Genomic DNA, 6759 nt, shown 5'->3' with positions numbered 1-6759 from the left:
GTAGACCTAAGGAGGCCCAAGACATTAATCCTAAGAAGGGGAGACATATGCCTAGAAAGGGTAGGTCTAGGAATGTCCAAGGTGGACATGTTGACTCTAGGTTTAGGAACCTAGAAAGGGAGAATCAAGCTTTGAAGGCAAAGCTTGATGGTTTAGAGAAATTCCTTAAGAGATTCACTATTGGATCTAAGGGATTAAGTATGGTGTTGGGTAGTCAAAAACCCAACAATGATAGATCGGGTTTGGGATACCGATTTAGTCCCTCCATGGCCAAGGAGAGATCATATGCTAGGGTGGCAAATGATCATGGCAAGGGAGAGACCTCCAAGGCTAAGGGAAAGTCTTATGCTAGGGTTGCATATGACTATAGCAAGGAGAAGTCAATAAATGGCAAGGGAAAGCCATTTAAAGGTAAGGAGAAATTAACCAAGGACAAGGTGTCCAAGGTTAAGAAAGTTAGGTTTGTAGACCAAGTGTCACCGGGGGTGGACCGATGCGGCCTAGCCTTTGTAGATGAGTCACCTAGGGAGGTGACTAAGGTAAAGAGCTCTAGGGGGAGCTCCAAGTGTCAATTTGGGACCCATGGCCAATGGATCTCAGGTGGGTTTTACTTGGGAGTCTAGAGGAGCCATGGAGTGTGCCAAATGCTTTAGAGATGGATTTGAGTCTCAAACCTAGGGATTTGGCACACATGGTTTGTGTTTCATGCAAGAAATATGACATTTGAGGTCATATTGCATGATAAATGGTTTTGGATGTATAGATGCCATATAAACCAATGCTAGGAATGCATTGTGGGTTGGTATGGGCAAATACATCAAGAGGAAGCCAAAACTAGGACTTTAGGTCAAGGTTCTATTGAACCATTTAGCTAGTTTTGAGTTATGTGTCAATCTTGGGATTGGTGATAGATACATTTTGTAATGTATTTTTCCCAAGTAGACAAGGGTACAATAGACCTCTCCACAAAATTTGGGAATTTTTGGAGGTCTAGGGAATTTCTGGTGCATTTCTGAAGTTGGCCTGAAAAGGCTGATTTTTTCAGAAATAGGGTACCAGTCGACTGGTACAGATACCAGTCGACTGGTAACAGTGTTTTTGAGCACAGAATGTCTCTGTAAGCTCATTTTATCGATACCAGTCGACTGGTGATGATACCAGTCGACTGGTAACAGTAGATTTCGACTACAGAATGTTTCTGTAAGGTTCTGTCGAAGGGGGCAGTCGACTGGCACTTGGGGCAGTCGACTGATACCAGTCTGAAATTGTTTTCAGCATTGGTTTGTGACCATGTCAACTCGCTTAGATGTATGGGATCCAAGGGGGATTAATACATGAGTTTAGGGTCAATTTAGATGATAAGTTTTCAACAATTGGGATATTGTTGGAGAACTTTTTGGTTGTTGGGCAAAGGGGGAGAATTAAGGTTTAGTTGGGAAAACCTTTAGTGCCTTTGCGTAGGGGGAGCCTTGGGATAGGTTCTTAAAAAGCCCTGTGGGAAAATCCTAGCTCAATGGGGAGCTTAGGTGTAGGGGGAGCCTTGTGATAGGTTCTAATGTTTGGTGCATTGATTCGGCGGTTGCCAAGTGTGTAGCCTTGGCAACGTAAGTCCATTCGGCGGTTGCCAAGTGTGTAGCCTTGGCAACGTAAGTCCATTCGGCAGTTGCCAAGTGTGTAGCCTTGGCATCGTAAGTCCATTGTATTAGCATGTTTATTTGCTATTTGTTTTCCCTAACTTAAACGTATTGCCAAACACCAAAAAGGGGGAGATTGTTGGAGCAATCCCAATGGTCCGCGGGACCATGTGTTTTGGTGTTTGGGCAAAGGGTTTAAGTTAGGTTTACCCTTGTTATTTGATATGTGTACTTGAGTTGTGCAGGACTGCAGGTGACACATGTGACTCAGGTTGACGGCTTCGGGTCCGGTGAAGGATGGAGCATCCGAGGGACCGTAGACGAGGCAGCAAGGACAATGGCCGAGGGAAGCGACTTCGAGGCATACGCGAAGGATGGCATTGTGGACAAGCCGCGGGCTTGGATGCATCCGAGGGACGAGAGCCAAAGGAAGTAAGCTTGAAGGCAAGAGGTCAAGGCTGCAAAAGAAGAGTCAAATGAGTCGTGAGGGTACGAGTGCATGAGAGATTGTACTCGGAGTAAAATCCTAGTTTTAGGGTTTTACTGTAGCGGCACTGTAGCAGTTACTGTAGCGTACTGTAGCAGTTACTGTAGCATACTGTAGCAGTCGACTGGTGTATGGACCAGTCGACTGATGCACTGTAGCAGAGCCGTTGAGATAGCCGTTGGGCTGGCACCAGTCGACTGGTGCAAGGACCAGTCGACTGGTAACGGGCAAATCAGCCTTGCTGATTTCTCAAGCTCTATATAATGGAGCTTGGTATGGCCGGCCAAGGCGACGAAATTAGACTTGGTTAAAGCCTAATTAGTAGTCTCTAAGTGCTCAAAGGTTCCCTTGTGTCCAAGTGTTTTTGGAGAGTGTTGTGGTGAGGTTTCTCCACCCACAAGGAGGTTGAGCTAGCCGGAGTTTGCCGGGGACTAATCCACCGACGGATTGAGGGATCGTCCACCTTACGGACAGCCGTGGAGTAGGAGCATCATCTCCGAACCACGTAAACAAACGTGTTAGCGGTTTGCATTTCCATTCTTGTATTTAGTATTTAGCTTTCGTATTCGTATTTGTATTCTTTGTATTCCGCTGTGCTAACGAATACGTAGGAAGCAATCGATTTGGGGGCGCCGTCTATCCAACCCCCCTTCAAGCCGGCCACCGATCCTCCAACACTTCCCTCTTTTCCCTTTCCTCTTCATAAGGGTCGGCGGCACTTGGAGAAGGACCTTCACCTTGTGGCCAGTTGCTTGGAGGAGAAGAAGAAGAAGGAGGAGGTCTCTTCACTTTGTATTCTTTGGTGGTCGAAAGCTTGGAAAAGAAGGAGAAGGTCGGGTGTCTTCATCTTGGTAGATCGTTGCCCACACGACGTCCAAGAAGAGGAGAGGAATACAACAGAAGATCAAGATGTCTTTAGCTACAAAGAAAGGTACAACTAGTTCTTTATTCCGCTGCGAACTAGTTTAGTTTTTTTTTTGTGTATGGATCATGAAATACCAACACAAGAGGCTAGCGATTTTGTGTTTCGATTTTGTGCTTCGATTTTTTGTTTTGATTTTGTGCTTCGATTAAGGTCTCTTTAGTTAAACCTAGGGTTTACTGTGAGGAGTTTAAATATTCAATTTCTTTAAAAGTCTTTGTCTAGGAAGTGGTGGATGATCCCATAACCAAGAAGGCCGAGTGCCTCGCCAACGACCTGTAAGTCAATCCTTAAAATAGATATTTGATCAACTTCTATAATATGGTTTAACTTCTGATGAACACATGGGTTGAACTTGGATTAATAATGTTAAGTTTCGTTTGTAATCCAAGTTTAACTTCTGAAGATCACATGGGTTGAATTTAGATTAATAATGTTAAGTTTCGTTTGCAATCCAAATTTAACTTATAAAAAGCACATGGGTTGCTAGGAAAAGTTCTGTGCTTGTACAAATTTTTGTACAGGGGAAATAGAACGGAATTCCGAGTAGCACCCAACAACGACAACACTGGAGCCATTGCGCAAGCAAAGAAACCGAGGTCTTATCAGCGATCAAAACATGTGCTTCGTCGTTATCATCAGATCAGGGAGATCATTAGTAGGAAAGAAATACAACTCAAGAAAATTTCCACTGAAAGGAATCTAGCAGATCCTTTGACAAAGGCTCCATCATAAAGTAAGTTTGAGAGTCATGTATGTTCTTACGATTTAGGACATCGTGGCGATTAGCTTTAGGCAAAGTATGAGTGTTAAAATTTGAGGGATGTCCTAAGGCAATCGCCTTACTTTTTTTCTATTTATATGATAAGTATAGATTCACTATTTGAGTGCATATTATATTTTTGATTGTCTTAAACTCATTTACTGAATATCTGTAATATAATTCATAGCATGAGAGAATTTATGATTGGGCCGCAACTAGTGATTATTTCTACATGTGCAATTATGAATATATTGAAATTTCTCTAGTCGTCGAATTGATGTATTCGGACACCATCAATTTTGTAAGACTAACACGAGTTATACTTTTTGGTTTAGCCAAGTAGTTGTTGTTTTCTCACTCGCTGGAGACATTGGAATGCCGAGAGTTAACGTGGATATTAGTTATGGTAACTAGTTCATTGGAGTGACTCACTGTAAGATTTTATATATATATATATATATATATATATATATATATATATATATATATATATATATATGTTTGTGAAGTTTTTACTACAGCACGAGTGCAAGTTTCCTTCGACTTGAGGTATACAAGTCATCTTGGTCATAGAGATTTATACTTTGATATCTTAAGCAAACATTTCATTGAAGTGTGGAAACGGGATAATTGGGTATAAGTTGAAGTGTCCAAAGGTGTTTGGATAGTCCATAGAGGATTCACCGCTCCTTGCGAGAAGACGTATATCCTATGACCACTCGTTATGATTATTACTCAAAGTATTTGGCCAAAGCATCATATATTAAGAGTACGAGACTCTTGTGCACATGTACGAGTAATTTGAATCCGCAGAATGAGGAAGTATTACTTAAGCTAGGTGTGGCGTAGTCATCCTAGTAGGGACAAGACACATAGACCATGTCCTGAACCAAGTGGGTATAAGATGAGTGAAAGGAATGAGGCACGACTCACTGTAGCTATTGAAGGGTTTAGAATTAATTCTAAGATAAACTATAATTTTTCGTCTAATTGGTGATCATGATGTACTACTAAGTGTCACTCATGATTGTTCTATAATTAAGTAGTTAATTATAGACGGCCAAGATAACTCGAAAACCTATTGAGTCACACGCACTTACGAGTCTCTAAAAGACTTAAACAAGTTAAAGAATAGAATTCTTAGATCAAGAGATAAATGTTTGATTGGACCACATAAGACAAATATGGAAATATTTGTCGTAATGGAAGCACGGATGGGTCACATCTCTTATGGAAGAGTTGGACCATATTTGATTTAATCATGAATTAGTCATGAACCAACTAGTAGGGCTGTAAATGAGCCGAGCCGAGTCGAGCCAAGTTTTGGGGTGTTCAAGCTTGTTTGATAAGATAACTGAGCCGAGCCGAGATGAGCTTAAAATGAACCAAGCTTTTGACATGATTGTTCAAGCTTGGCTTGGTTTATTTTTTTATGAGCTTGAGCTTGTTTGAAGCTTGTCTTCAGCTTATCTTGTTTAGATGTTATCGAGCTCTCAATTCAAGCTTGGTCAGAGCTTGGTTTGTTTAGATGTTATCGAGCTTTCAATTTAAGCTTGTTTGATTGTTAAAAAATTTTAGTTGTTTGATTGATTATATCGAGCTTGATAATTTAAACTTATTTGTTTATTTTATTTTATTATTTATTTAGCATATTGAAAAAGAGTTTTATTAATGAATATGGCTTGTGAACATTGTTCACAAACGTTGTTCACGAACGTTAACGAGTTGAACACATATGTGTTCAAACTTATTTATTTAGTTTAACGAGTTGTTCAAACTTGTTTATTTAATTAATCTTGTATATATTGAACAAACATAAACAAGCTGTTACCAAATCGAACACCAAACTTGTTCACGAACGCTTGGTTCATTTACAACCCTACTAGGTTTAGTTGTGAACCAAACCAAGGGGTTAATGAGTTAATTTTTGGTTAAAAGATAATGGTTTGGATTTCGACTTTCTAATCCAACTCATTAATTAGGGCTATATATTGATATGGTTGAGAGAAAATTATACACATGAGATCATTAATTGGCTTGTAAGATTTTTGGAAAACCTTAACCCAATTTCTCTTCTCCTCTCCCTCTCCCCTCTCTCTTTGCCGCCGCCAACAAGGGGAAGCCTTTCCCCTTGTTGCCGTGACCACCACAAGGGAGAAAACTCTCCCTTGTGTGCTTCTCTTCCTCTTCCTCTTCCTCTTCCTCTTCCTCTTCCTCTTGATCCCTCTTCTTCGCTCGTGGCTAGTAACTTTCGAATGAGAGGCTTGTACTCAAGGAGTTGTCTTGAGGAACTCGACATGGATACGGATAGAGGTGAGATTCGACAACGTCACTACAGTTGATGTCCTTCTCGTTACAGATCATCCGTAAGGAACACCTAGCGCAAATTTACTTTCTATAAAAATTTAATTATGCGATCATATTTAGCATGTTGTATCCTTGTATGCGTGTGGTGTGTGTGGTGTAATAATTTAGAATTATTATTATTTTATTTTTTGCTGCGTATGTTTACGAAATGTATTTTAGCACGTACCGCATATCCCAACAAGGAGAGGAGGGAGATGGCTAGTACAGGTTCGATGAAAATCTAAATTTACTTGTTGCAAACTGAGAGTTGAACAAGAGAGACTGTGTCTAGGTTTTCGGCTTTTGAGGTTTTTGAAAACATGAGAGAGGGATTGCTTTTGGTGCCATGAGAGAGATCTTTCCCTGATCAGATTTCTGAAATAATTGCTTTCCCCAAGAAGAGAGTGTCAAGATTACATACATTCGGGCCAACGAAAGCTTTTTTTTATTTAAATATGGCTTGAATACTTAGGAAAATATGAATGAAATTAGCAAAGGAGTATAATTGGAATAAAGTGTGCCTTTTGGGCAATCACAAAGTTCGGTGCGTCTTTTGGAGATTGCCAATGAGTATTTCCTTTTTTCTTTTTGTACGAGCAATTTATGG

The sequence above is a fragment of the Zingiber officinale genome, chromosome 2A (assembly GCF_018446385.1).
Source record: "Zingiber officinale cultivar Zhangliang chromosome 2A, Zo_v1.1, whole genome shotgun sequence".
NCBI lineage: Eukaryota > Viridiplantae > Streptophyta > Magnoliopsida > Zingiberales > Zingiberaceae > Zingiber > Zingiber officinale.
The sequence above is the reverse complement of the archived record's forward strand: the minus strand, read 5'-3'. Positions refer to the sequence as shown.